At 41.7% G+C, this 14,766-nt stretch overlaps 1 long non-coding RNA gene across 1 annotated transcript; it reads left to right on the top strand.

Moving 5' to 3' along the window:
- Positions 1 to 1,939: 1,939 nt before the first annotated feature.
- Positions 1,940 to 2,910, top strand: LOC110480117 (uncharacterized). The gene is made up of 2 exons (XR_002467051.2): positions 1,940 to 2,083; positions 2,770 to 2,910. It is a non-coding gene; the product is annotated as an uncharacterized LOC110480117 (long non-coding RNA).
- Positions 2,911 to 14,766: the final 11,856 nt, after the last annotated feature.

The following is a 14,766-nucleotide window of genomic DNA, read 5'->3' as shown; positions in this document are numbered from 1 at the left end:
AGGGAAAATGTAAACTCCACAATATCAAGGTCATTAAACTGATGGAATGAATTAACATAACTATGCTTTATTCTGCTTAGGTAGTAGTTCATATTGAATGACTGGTGCTACAGCTTGGCTAATATGACAGAATTGTCTTTTTATTGAAGATTTTTTCCTCCAAGTGTTAAACTTTTGCTCTTCTAAGATATAGTCATCTGTGTGGGATCATATACGTGCACATATACAGAGACACACAGACTTTACTAATGAGGCTGCTTGGCAGATGGCTGTTTGCTGTGGAGTTCCACATTTTGACAAAACCTGCTGTGAAAATCTCCACATTACATCTTACACCGTGCTCAACAGCTGATACTCAGCATACAGATAACTGCACTGAGTCATCAGTGACTCTGAAAGCAGGAGGCAAAGAATCAACATGAAATTATCATAAATTTTCTGGAAAATGAATTAATATGTTTTCATTTTGGGAGAATTCACATTAATGTTTAAATGATCATTTCTGTGTTTTTTCATAGCCAGTGAAACTAGGAATTTTGCTCTTCTGCTGACTTGTTTTTTTGCTTTGTTTTATAAATGCAGTAACTAACCAGATGCTAAATGGTTTAAATTTCCAACATCATATATTTAAGTTTGAGGAAGGGTGCAATTCTATCACACTGAAACTTTGAGTTTTATCAGTTTTAGAGACAGTTGATAGAGCTTTGAGAAACATTCCTTTAATAAGCCAAAAACCTCCCTGGATAGAAATTCTTTTGTTTTCAACATTATACAGTCATTGTCAAGAGAGTCCTATGAACAGTGCCAAATCTGTACTGCAACTGGTGTGCACAAAAGTAAAATCTGTTCTCTAGAGTTATCGAAAAAATAAGAGGACTTTTGCTGATGAAATTTGGGATAATTGTTTAACTCCACTGTGCCTCCTCTAGAGTAAATTGCAAGGTTTCTATACCATGGCCAGACAAAGAAAATGTAGGAACATGAAATTCCTGTAACATTGATAGGGGGACCTGAGTACTCCTCTCCTTGCCACACCTGATCAATTCTAGTTGATCTAATTTCCCAAGTCAGTGAGGGTTTGTTACTTTCCACATCCCCATGGACAAACTCTGTGTTTGCCTCCTTCCAGTGGTGTTTTTCATGCAGGAAGCAGAGTCTACACATCTGTTCCCTGCCAATTGGCAATCTCCCTTGTGTGCTATCAGTGCAGTATCTCCTGTCTGGAGCTGTGCTCTGTTGGTTTTGCTCTGTCCATAACTCTGTTAGCCTATCTTACTCTTCTCAGTTTTGTTCGTCTTCTTTAAGAACCACATGTAAGGAAAGGTAGGTTAAAACACCAGAGGTTAGAAAAATGCAGATGCACCTAAATAGCACTAGTGAAAAATACTGTGTAGATTTTAAAAATTGAATAGAAAAGTCTTCATCCCTGCCCAATCCCTAATACAACTGTGATAAGAAGCCAGAATTTTGTTGATTTGGTACTGGGGAAATTTCTGGTCATGGTTGCACTGTCTCCCCATACTGGGCTGCTGGGGATGAGACAAGCAGCCCTGTGCAGGAATTCCTCTTTCAGGAAGAGCTGGGCAGCAAGGGGTGTCCCAGGCCTGTGTGTGCCTTGTGTGGACTGGGCAGTGCTGGGTTAATGGTTGGGATTGATGATCTTAAAGGTATTTTCTATCCTGAATGATTCTGTGATTCTGTATAAATCAAAAGGTGAAATTCATGAAGAAAATGTAAGAAATGGGAAAAGCATTGAAATGCTTCTCCTCACCTTAATCTTTCTTCTGGTGATGAATCTTATGATGGCCTGGAATAAAGTCTAGCCTTTTGAGTTTTTTTCACTGGAGCTAGGATTTCATGGTGGAAGTCTAGGTGACCTTCTCTAAATTCCTACTTTGGAAATCAACCAGTTTCAGCTGTTTTAATATCTTGCAGTCCGTGTATCAATCCTTTAAAAAAGATAAGCAAAGAAGTACAGAAAATTGCATGGGAAAAAAGAGCTGGTGTTAAAAAGACTCACGATGAAGAGATTTGTCGCCACTTACTGGACTGACTTAAAGAACCAAAAGGACAAAAAAAGAAGGTAAACTAACTTTGGGGTATTCTTTTCTTCTAAGTTTAGGGTTGTTCCTTTGAGTCTGTGTAGAATACTAAAGATATCCACTACCAAATACCTGCTGCCTGCCAGTGCAGTAGAATTGTCCAAAGGCTTTTTCAGGGATCACCTTCAGTTCCTGTTGTGGGAGAGGGAATGAGTTGGCAAGAATTCAGTTGCTGTCCTCCTGGGCTGCCAGCTGACAGCAGAGCCACGGCCAGGCAGAGGCTAAAGCCCTCTGCCACTCCAGTGTTCCTTATCTCATGTGCAAATTGTAGCATGAGAAAGTGGAAACACAATGGGTTTGCTGCTTTCAGGAGAGGCAGGTCCATCTACAGGCACTGAAGAGCCTTTCTTTCTGTATGGATAGGGGCGCTTTGTAGCTGAGGCATTCCCACTGCTCCACTCCTTGGCATTCTTGCCATTCTTCCTCAATGCTGAAGAGCACTTAACTACTGAAATAAATGTAATCTGAGAGTGAAATGCTATTTGCTTCATGTGACCATGCCAAGCTATAACCTACTAAAGGTCACATTAAATAATAAAGTGTTAGGGAGGTCATTAGACAATAAATAAATATTTCAGGAAGAGTATTGATTTGGCAGAAATGTAGAGGTGGCCCTAAATCAAGTCACACTCATGTTCAGGATTTTTTTTCTCCCTTTGGTGTATAGGAAGATCCACCTGATCCTGAAGATCAAGCAGAAGACACCAGGATTGTTTGGCTATCTCCTAGAAAAGGATACGTTTTATTTTAGCATTGAAGCAATGCAAAGTTGTTAACCCTTGATAATACTATTGATTTCTCAGTAGAAGTTTTTTTCATTCTGGTTTCTTGCACTCATTCCATACCTCCTGTACAAAAAAAAGAACTAGTAAGACTGAAAGGCAAACTGCTCATGGCAACCCCTGAATAGTAAAGTCAGTGTTCTTTTCATGCAGTGGCATCCCTGTGGAGGGACATAAATACAGCGGTTATGTGTCCATCTCAGCTTAGGGGTCAGTCTTAGAAACAGATCAAGGGAGTGTTGTCACTCATTAAATTGGTATTGAGAGGAAGCTTGCTCTGGTTCTATACTGGATGGCCCCATAGCACAGTAGTGCTGAGGAGAACAGCTAATTCTTTACCAGGCTACAGAGGATTTGGGAAATCTGTTTTTGGGCAATTGCTTTAAAGATATGCTTGGCAAAAATATAGAGTACTTAAGGAAACTACAAGAGCTTTGTCTCTGGAGCTGTTCTCTCCACTGGGTTTTGCTGCACCACACAACTCTTTTTGATCTTAGGATGACCTGTCTCCTGAACTAGGTGATTACAAAATGCAATTTCTTTCCATTTCTCTGTAGCGTAACAAAAATAAAAGAAACAAATGTGTAACACTTTTTGACAGCTGAGTGCAGAGTGAGCACCTAAAAGAATGTCAGTAGAAGTCAGTATCACCCATTATAACAATCACTTGTCATATTTCTTTGGGGCTGTGCAGTCCATGCAGCAGAATTTCCAAGACCTACAACTTGGAATGGAATGGCAGGAATGGAGCTTCGGTCCTAAGCTGGAGAGTAAATATTATGAGTGATTCTCTGAAACTCTGTACATTCAGAATTCCCTGTTTAAAACATTCTTCTTGGTTTCCTAAGTCCTAAAAAGGGATCACTTAAAATCCAAGTGTAATGTGGGTGGAATATGCACACGGGCGATCTCATGAGGTTGTTGGAGTGCTTGCTGATGATCAGATGTAACTGTATGCAGGAGTTTAAAGGCTGACATTGCAACCATTGCCAGAAGCATTGTGTCACAAATAATTTGGTTAAAATTTTGCAAGCAGCGGTATTACACTTTTTTTGATATGGAGCAACAGAACAATAGAAACTGAATAGGGCACTGCTTGCTTTCTAAATCTGATGCATATTTGCTCTTTTTGGATATTATTTTTATGGAAGGTAAAGTACATATATAGACATTTTGACAAATAAAAAACTGTTTCCTGCTGCATGAATTTTGAGGCACTGTCACAGCTGAACTGTGCACAGAAATCCTCGTGGCTGGTGATTATGGAGAGTGAGTTATGCTCCACAGGAAGTTAAGCTTTCACGTGGTTATTCATTATTTGGATTAGAAGGGCAATAAATTCCTCCAGTCTCCATGTCATGGGCAGCACAACTGGTTTCAATGTCACATAACATCCTGACAAAGGGTCACATTGATAAAACAACTTTATCTAAGGATGAACAATCAGTGCATCTGCAGTAGCTGTATCTGGCAGCACCAGAACAAGAGGAGCATAAGCAAAATGTTCTGTTAGTGTATGTTCCCCTTAGTGGGACAGCAGTCCAGGGCACAGTTCACAAACATGGGGCCTGTCCTTTTCCATACAGCAGCTTTGCTGTAGAGGAGTTCTAAAAAGCTGGAAGCTTTGATTTTCAGTTGGAGAAGACGAAAGTTCTGATTTTACATTTTAATTTCTCCATTAGCTTGACAGTGCATTGAATTAATAGCTTCCAAGCCATGGGTATTACTTAAATAACTGCTCTCTGTGCCTAAGATGTCATAATAGCTATTTCATTACTGTTGAAGGTCAAGACTGCCACTTTAGGGTCAAAGCACAGATATTTATTCACAGGCCTGTGTGTGATGCAAACTGTCCTGACAATGTCACAGAAGGTGGACGCTTTGATCAGCTGATTGGCTGCCTGCTTACACTGAATATTCAGATCCCTTGCATACTTTTTTTTTTGTTTGTTTGCTTATTTTTGTGCTCCTGGACCTAAGCATATTACAGAACAATTTCAACATGGGGTTACCTCACATCCAACTGAAACATGTCTTTACTTCAGTGCCTAAGGTGCTGATTGTATCATGTATATCAAACCAAATTCAATATTCCTTTGTTCATTCTATCCCTTCCAAGAGGTAGATGAGGGTCCAGATCAGCTGCAAGAGGGCACAATCATTTTTGCCAGGCTCCTCACAGTACCTCTGTGGCTAGAAAATAAACTGCTGAAAGCTGGGTGTGGTTCCCAAGTCTGCAGAAAAACCTTCCCGGCCCAGGGAGGTATGGGAGGGGGGAACATCTTCAGTACTAAAATCAGGGACCACAAGATGGTGCTGCAGGAAAATATTTTTCTCGCCAAGGTTTTGGGTTCTGGAGAACTTTATTGATTTCTGCCTTTTACAATGTGGTTCATCAAGTCACAAAAAGGCAGATGGTGTACAATAGAGCAATGGTCACTCAGTAAAAAAGACAACATAATACAGCATATGATGACAAGGCTTTAGAAGACTTACAAGATATACAAACCATTGCTTGTGGCTTTAGCTCTGCTCTCTTTCCTATTGAACTGATAGAGAATGAAACAAAAGAGCTCTCAGTGGAACATCCTTCTTTATCTCCACAAAGATTAAATAAATACAGGACTGAACAACTTGGCCTGATGCTCAGTAGCTGTGCCCAGGAGTGGATGCTGCTGCCCCGGGGTGGGAGCTATGACAGAGCTTCAGCAGCAGGGCAGCTCTTTCATCACATCACCCACAGCCTGCACCACATCTAATGGATAAGGATTTGGCTTACTTTCTGTTCCTTCTGATACCTGACCCACACCTTTAGCCACACTCCCTGAGATGAAAAGTCACCATGTTTTTTTGAAAGCTTTAAAGCAGTATGAAATCGACTGCATTACATTGTGGGTGATGGTGGCAATATCTGGTACTTCTCTTTTCTGACCTTTAGAAAGCTTTCAAAGTCATGAGAATTGAACTTAAAAAATAAATACAGTAGAATGAGAGAATAGGTTTGAACTGTAAAGCTCAAAAATCCAAGGCCAAACAAAGAATTGTATTTAAGCAAAATCTCTGTGACTGGAGAACTTGTATTTTTGAAGGTTTGAAGTTCAGTTCTGAGGCCTATTTTACCCAGCTGAGATCCATGCAATGCCAGGTGGTGCAGATAAAGGAGAAGAATGTACTTCATTACTCAACAAATATTTTCCCAGCTTATTTCCATGTAAGGAATGTAATTTTTAGATGTTATGGTTGCTGTGATCTTGCTGACCTAGGCTTGGATGCACAGCTAAAATGAAGTGTAAAGGTCTCCCTGGAAAAGGTGTTTTATGTTCTCCTGTAAGGTCCCAGTGGAGCAACTGATTCTGTCAAACTCAATTTTGCTTCTGGTGTTTGTGCTCCAAAACTTTTTTGTTCTAACAAAGCACTGGGAAAAAAATGTTTTCATCCAGACGAAGGGAGAAAACTGTCCACAACTGTGGTGCTTTAACCTTCTAAATTTCACTGTACTGCCCCCAAGTCCCTTCACAAAAGCCATATTTCTTTCTGCACTGCTTCCTCACAGAATTCACTATCCTGCGTGTATCTCCCATCCTAGTGGGTAAATCCCTGAGCACGTGTGTGTTCTTGTTCTGTGTCCAGGTAAGTGCAGTAGAGCTTCACTCTGCAGCATCAGGCACCACCTCTGTCCTGCTGGCTCGGCAGGTTTGGCTGTGCCAGCTGACATTCAGGCAATGTGGGAAGGAGATGGCAATTCCACAGGGAGCTCCCTCTACAAGGGAGTGTGGCTACAGATGCTCTGCTCCTGCTCTGTGCATCTCCCTGCTTTTCAAGGGGGTGATTTTTCACCGTGAGGCTACAGCTGTTCAATATTCCACCTAGTGTGGGTCATCAGCTGAGTCAAAATGAAAAGATTCAAACAACTTTCCTTCTAATGCAGGTGCTGGGGCTGCCATTAGCAGGGCACTCTTGCCCAGGCCTCTCTTCAGGGGTTTTACTGACTCTCCAAGCTTTAGACATTTTCATATTCAAGGTAATTGATGCAGCACTAACACACAAGATGTTTGTGGCAAATATGGGATGGACACAGAAAGGACAGAACCTGTGCTAAGGACTTAGGGCACAGCTGGGAGATCCAGGGGGATAATGCACAGGTATAAAATGCTCCTGCATACATTTCCTAATGGGAAAGCCCTGCTTCAGTTAAATGCCCCAGGTAGGCAGCAGCATTGCCAAAAAGCAATTTCTTCAATTAAACATGGCCTTATGAACTGCAGTAGGTCATTGTGGTTGGCTGTGTGATGTGTGTTTTCCCATCATTTTCAAGGAAAAGTTCACTCCTGTTCCTAACGTTGGGTGCATTGACAGCTGATATTTCAATTTTTATTTCCCAGATACCAAAGCGATAGCTTTAAATAATAAGAGAGCTCAGTTTGAAGGAATGAGCTCTTATGGCCTCTATGAAAAACTATCAGAAGCAAGGAAATTTGAGAGCCTGGGGACAAGCAGTAATTGGGGTGCTCTTTACCCGTTGTTTTGATGTCACTAGGTGGCTGAGCTCAAGCTTTTGAATAGTGCATAAGCATATTATGGTGATCCTCATCCAGAACAGTCCTGGAATGCCATAATATGAGCATGTTTAAACCACAAAAAATCTGGGGGCACATCAGCTAAAGACCAGACCGTGCAAACTGGAAAGGAAGAGAAGCAAGATCATGGGAAAAATGATCTTCTGAAAAATAACATGGACCCCTTCACCAGAGTGCAACAGAATGTTATTCACATTTTCCTTTTGCAATTTATTGTAGTTATATATGAGCACACTGAAAGTCTGTCACAACAACTATTACAAGTCTTTATCATACTTTTTTCTCTATAAGCTTAATTGGTTATTAATTTTTAAGTTTTTTTTGTAAATACAACTACAATTAATCATAACTCATCAGCACAGCTAGCTAGAAAACAAAAGGTTAACAGCAAATTCTGTTTTACTGTTTAAAGACGCTGCTATAGCAGCATTTGCTCAAATGGTTGTTTTACACATGCAGTGGCATCATCCAGTTTAAATCCTGCTGTGTTTCTTTGCCAACAACTGCTAGTGAACATTTGCCCACCTTCCCTGCTGCTGAGTAGTATCAGGATTAGATGCAGGGAGGCGAACAGGCTTACAACTTCATCTGTTGGCACCACAGGAATGCAGGAGCAGAACAGCATGGCAATGGGGAAAACTTTCAAAATCATCAATTTTAAGGTCTTGCCTCAAAATGACTGTTTCCTGGCTGGGGGTGGAGGGGGGAGTAGGGGGTGTGAGGATAGTTTTCCCCAGTTGTGCAAGGAAAAAAAAGGAAAAAGCAGCAAGGAGAAAATCTTTCTCAGATAAAGACATGATGGGCATTTATTTATTATCCAACCTACCAGGCAGGTGAATGCCTCCAAAACTGTATTGGGAAGTAGATTTTGACATGGGAGGACTGCCTGTCAAGAAAACACTGAACTTATCCTGCTCTGCTGGGAATAAAAATTTAGGGAGCTTTAGTACATCTTGGACTTGTTGAAGATGATGGATAGCTTGCAGCAACAGGCATTTCCTCCCCTCACCAAAGGATGCCACTTTTCCCTCAGTACTTAGCAAAAGTCTCTTTGAATGACATGATTATAGAGAATCACATTCTGAGCAGAGACTGGTAGAGACAGCTTGGTTTTCTGAACATTTATATTGGCCTTTGTGTGTGCTTAAAAGCAGCTGAACCCCTACATTTCTCATCTCTAAGGCCGGGTGCCTCTCTGACCTTCTCAGCCACTTGTCTGTGCCTATGGGCAGGGCAGGAGTGCAATGTGCCGAATGGCCAGAAGACAGGAAAAGGTGGCACTGTTCTTTCCACTGAACTGCTGTGCTGGAAGCTCTCCCTGTGCTGCTTACATCCAAGCGTGTTGCTACACTGGAGGAGCTGGGCTGCTCCCCCTTTCCCAGCAGAGCTTCCCCAGCTGGCTGGCAGCAGGGACTTGGGCTAGGAAGTGGGGTAGCAAGCAGATATTGCTTTTTAACGATAAACATAGCTTTAATGGCTCCTCTTAGGTTTTTAAAGTAGCAGAGTACAGAGTTAAACAAAGCAATAATCTGTCTCACATCCTCTCTTTTCTCATTGTTTGTCCTCTGTAAACACATGGCAGGCATCTCTCTTATTAGCTCTGAGTCCGAGTCCCCTGCGATTTGTCTGATGGTTGTGATACCTCTTCTTTATAGTATTTCACCTTCCCTGCTCAAACAATGCTCAGCTATGGCACCAAACAATCAGCTTAAATTGTGCATTAGCAACTACAAAGTAATTAGGATTTTTTTTTTTTCCAGATTAAAATAGATTGCGACAAAGTAGGCTGACAGCTCCAAAGCAGCTGTTATGGTCTGAAGTAGCAGTGGTGTATATTAAAGTGCCCTTGACCACATATTTATGCAATAGACCTAATAGCTCTAAATTAGCTGTTATGATCTATCAGTTAAGTAATATATACTGTTAAGAATGTCAGGCTAAACCCTAAGGAATTATTGTTACCCACTGCAGCAATTTTCCTATTCTTATACTTCAACAAACTTCTTTTCTTAGAACAATCACTTTTCTATTTGCTTAATGCTGTTAATAAGAAGCATACAGCCCATACTGAATGAAATGCTTTGAGTTAGGAAAGTCTGCAGAAAATACTGTGGTTCGTTTATTCTTACTGTATGAATCTCACATTTATGGAATTATTTGGAACAGCAGCAAGAGGCATTAACAAATAACTGAATTTTCTTTGTTTTGTGATTCTATCTTTACCGTCCATGGATTTTCCACTTTACTGTGATCTCCTCGTGGGCTGATGTTCAGAGCAGGATGCTCAGGTCCTAGCTCAAGGATTGTGAGTAGTGCAGCTCCCCTGACCCTTACCTGCCCCAGCTGTTTTGCTGTTTCAACACTAATTCTAGATTTAGAGCTGATCTGGTGCTACTTGCAACACCAGTCCTTTGGATTTCCAAACTTTTTGATTACAGGCCCCTATCACAAAAATTATTTTGAGCATTTACAGCATTAACTGCTGTACCCTTTAAATTATAAATGTATTATATACTTTATAAAACACACCCCCAAAATTTTAAAAGGAGGAGATAAAATGGAATAAACACTGGGGGTTTATTTTCTTTCATTTTACTGGTGTCAAAATCATCTTCCTTCCAGCAGATTGTCTCGTGTACCCCTTGAGGGCATGCACTCCACTTTGGAGACCATTGCATTAGTGTAGTACAAAGACACTCACTTTCTCTTATCTAAATATAGTCTTCTGTGCTGGAATTCTCCCTCCATTTTCATTTGTCCCCACATAGACATCCTAGGCATATAGGAAACAATGACCAATGAGACAAGGAAATGACTTTTTCCTCTCCCATTCATTCTTCACCTTGTTATTAAGACTGTTACAGATATAGCAACTTAATGACTACTGTGACCAAGATGGGTAGGTCATAATTATTATTCTTAGTACATCATGTAGTCAGACTGCTTTAGTAAGCCCCCATAATCTGTAATGAAATTTGGGGTTACTCATCATTACAGGGTAGGCAAGGCATTATCTAGTCCTGTCCAGTTCCATATGCAGTCAGCTGCAGAGTCTCATAATTTGCTTCTCCATGTCTTTATTTTAAGGAAAATTTGCTCATGCTTCCCAGTTTATGGGAATGGCACATGCCTGAGCCAGGTCTCATGTTGGCAGGCATCAAGCATCCCTCCAACCAGTGCCTTTCACATCCACACCTGGCTGTAATTTTCTTCCAGGGTGTGAACTAGCTCATGACCCTCCACTGGGCTCCTCCTAGCTGTCATTTCCTGGGCTCAGTGACTCCAGGGAAATAAAAGTACTCAGGCCAGTGGTTTATGTCACAGACAGGCTAAACTGAAGGGAGGTGGAACTTCCTCTGCAGACCCTATGAAGGGTCAAAGCTCCCTGACCTGTTTTACTCATATTTACTGCTGTTGAGCAAGGAGACAGTTCTGTCAATCTGCCTCAGTTTAGCTTCAGAGTAAAGAGTCATCGTTTCTTTATTCATTCAAATCACCAGCTGGAAAGGGTTTCAGATTTGATTGTGTCCTTACAAATGCAGTGCATCTGTGGGCAGCAGTGTAGGTAAAACCTACTAATTAGTAGATTTCTCTGGCTTTGTGAGGGGCACCTCCTTGTCTCTGAAAGTTTGTTATATAAAAGGATGTTATATAAAAGTATTCTTGAAAGAGAAGGTTTTAAGAAACAGTTTAAAGAAGAAGATTGAGATTGCTGCCTGGAAGGTGTTTGCCAGCAGCCATTTAGTGACTGCTCCAGGTGAAGATGGTAAAGCTGATGATTAGGCCACCGTATGTGGGTGAAAAGAAGGCAAAGAACAAGGTAAGAGAGCAGAAACAGCATGGATTGTTCAGGGAGGGTAAGGTGAGACAAACATAATAAAAGGTGATGAGGAATACATTTTGTGCAGGTAGCTTGAGGTGAGCTGTTCCTGTGTTATTGCACTGTGAATAAATTCCTTTATGGAACAAGCCAGCCAAGGCTCTGCTGTGGGAGCCCTGGAGTCAAACTGGAAACCTGGTCTGACTGTGGGTGTGGGGGGGTCAGGGGGGGCCTGTGGGTGACTGGAGCTGCCACTGTGAAGGGGCTGTGGTCCAGCAGTGAGACTAGAGCTGATTCTTTTGCTCAGTGATTGGAGTGGGGGGGAGGAGAGTAAACCAAATGAGCTTCTATTGCTTGGCTTAGCCATGCACTTCTCTCTGATGGCTTTGCTCCTTGTGCAGTAGCTTGGTGCCCCCTTTATTCCTTTCACTGAGAGGAAAAGGGCAGCTTCATTAGTGCCAGCTGGTTTGTGTGGCCTCCTAGACAGCGTAAGCAACAGAGAGAAGGAAATTACCCCTTGGTGGGAAGAGCAAGAGAATCCTGCCTCAGTGGAGGAGGTGTCCAGGGCACAGGAGTACCTGGACTACAGGAGGTGGGCTGCTGTTGGGCTGGCTGTGGTGCAGGGGAGATCTCTTGGCTTGCTTGTGTGGAAGGGTGGAGCATTCAGCCTACCTCACAGACAGCTCTCTCATGGCTGAAAAGAGTGTTGCTTGTATAGCTGGGGAGCAGTGAGCAGGGCTTGGGGTCCTGCTCTTGGCTCCCTGTGTCAGTGAGCTCTGTGGTGGAACACAAACCAGTTTGTGACTGCAGCAAGCAATGGCTGTGAAAGTCAGCAGTTCTCATATGCTCCAGGGCTTCTTACCATTTCTCTAAATGGGTTTCCAAGACACCTGGCACTTTCACAATTGTGACTTGGTGCTAAAATATATTAAGAGGACATCTGAATGGTATGATATGAGGAGACAAAGTATTTGTATTTCTATCATAATCCAAGCAAAAATAATATTTGGTAGATAAAGGTTTGTGACAATCTGTTTGTGCTGTTTGTTTGAAAGATGCCCCTTTGTTTAAAATGCTGGGGTCTGGGCTCTGAGACCACAAGGGTCTATGTTCAGTGACTTGACCAGTATCATCCTGAAGTATTAAATTCCACATCAACATATGTCCTTCATCTAACTGGGAGATGGGTTTGTAAAGATTATGTTTACATATGATTCCACAGGAAAAAAAAAAAAAATGTAGACCATCAAAGCTGCTGCAATTAGTGTTTGGCTCTCAATCCAAAATATTTATGAATTGACACTGATGTTGTAAGTCTCTAATGAAACATTAATTCACAAGTTTGGTTACTATAAAAATGTCATTTACAGAAGAAGTAAGTTATGAAGAAATCAAATTTCATATAAGAAACCCTGGAAAACAAGACCACAAATGACAAAACATAGTATTTAGAGCCCAGATGGCTGCATAAAATAAATAGCCATTTCCCTGGTGGAAGCATAGGCAATTTGGCTGTGTGAAGCTACAATTCCAGCAGAGATCCTTGAAACAGATGTTAATATTGCTTGTGCATGGAAACTTTGCTAAAATGCAAGATGTTCAGGTAACATGAATGTAATAACTGACGACCTCAGATTTCTTTGTCTGTAGGAAATATGCATTTAAAACCACAAATTGGCCAATGTAGAGCCTGGAATGTGAATGTCTGTATATGTGTTACAATGAGCTTATGTATATGGCTGCCTAAGAGGTTTGATACATTTGGTAAATTTCCTTTTGCTGCTGTAAATGGTATCCCAGTGAAATGTTTTAAACCAGTAAGAAAAATTAAAGCAGAACATGAATATAGATGGGTAGGCATTGATAGATATAAATGTATAATAAAAAAATAAGCGTATAATAAAAAACCTTTCTAGAGAAGAAAGAAGAATTTAAACACCTTCCTCATGTCAGATTAACTTTAAAACTGCCCTGTGTTAGTGTGTTGTCTTCATCAAGTCCGTGTTATCCTTTGTGACGTACCTGGTCAGGGTAAGCAAGCCCCTAATCTGAATAGAAGCCAGCCCTACTGATCTCTTTCTCTGGTGGTTGCATCCTTGATGTAAGCTTATCCTAAGAAATATGACTGATGGAATACATGTTCTGGAGGCAATTCTCAAAGTTTCTCAGTGGAATGTCTTTTCTCCATAGAGTAAGAAAGAAAAGTGACAAAAATTATTTTGAAAAGATCATGGCTCCAGTTCTTCCTCAAGAGCTCTCATGCTGTCCATTTAGTGAGTGAGGTGCAACAGTCCCCTGGCTGGCAGCAGCAAGGCACTTCTCCTGTGGCTTCCACTTGTGTAGCTCTCTGCTGGTTGTTCCAGTGGAATCCTGCTCCCTGGACACCCTAAATATAGAACTTGCACAATGATGTAGTGTGTCCCTGAGTGCCTAAAGGGAGTGCTGTCATTAGCTCTGGTGCACACAGGATCAGGCAGCAGGGGCCTTCTTTTGAAGCAGTAAAAGAGCTGCAGAGTTGCAGCACATACCAAACAAACACTACATTAATGCTGCTGGGACTAGGAGAAGATGGACTAGGAGAAGATTGACATTTCCTCCATGAATTCTGGGTGATCTGTCCAGAGATCAGTGGGTAGTGGTGAAGTCTGAGAAGAGGCTGTTTCCCCCTCCCCTGTTCGATCCAGAAGCAGAGAGCAGCCAGTGGGCACAGCACACACCTCACACACCTGGACCATGAGAGATCAGCACTCGGTTCTTGCTCAGCCTGAGGGGATTCAGCCCCACCAGGGTACTCCAAACCATGGTTGTTCTAGGGAATTCTGTCATTTGCACAGCTGTGCTCAGAAACCAGCGAGGGAATACCAGAGTTCATTGCCGTGGGGTCAGGATTAGTGGCAGTGTTGTTAAAGTACAGCCTGCTACAAGGCTGAGTCAGTGAGAATTTGGTGTTCCTGGGTGTGAGGGAACACTGCACAGGAACCCGTGGTGTCCACATCAGTGCCTCAGTGTGCTCAGTGTCATGATGTCTGAGCTTTCTGGTAACCTCCCAAGATCTGGGCTGGTCTTGAGGTCCCCAAAGTAAAGCAAAAGCAAGGGATATAGCATATCCATATAGCATATAGCAGCTCTCTGACTAAAACAATAAATGTCCCTCTCAAAAAAAAAAAAAAAAAGCTAGATCCAAATTTTGGTTCTCCTAGAACAATTTCAGAAGAAGACAGCTTTGTCTTTATTATGTGGTTTGGAGCAACAGATTTGTTACTCAGATGTGTTTCCTTAATTCAAGATACCTCAGTAATCTCTCACATCAGACTAAGTTAAATTAGAAAAAGGAAAGAGAGAAAATACCCTATAAAGATTAAGAGTGGGAGGATCCTTGTACTTGGAGAGAGGTTAACAGGATATGCAAGCCACTGCAATGGATTTGAAAGCATGTGGCAGAAAGCTGCTGTTGGCTGGTGTGTTGGGACTGCTCAATTTGAATC

The sequence above is a fragment of the Lonchura striata genome, chromosome 14 (genome assembly GCF_046129695.1).
Source record: "Lonchura striata isolate bLonStr1 chromosome 14, bLonStr1.mat, whole genome shotgun sequence".
NCBI classification, from domain to species: Eukaryota; Metazoa; Chordata; class Aves; order Passeriformes; family Estrildidae; genus Lonchura; species Lonchura striata.
Note: the sequence above shows the minus strand (reverse complement) of the source record. Positions and strands in the feature narration are given on the sequence as shown.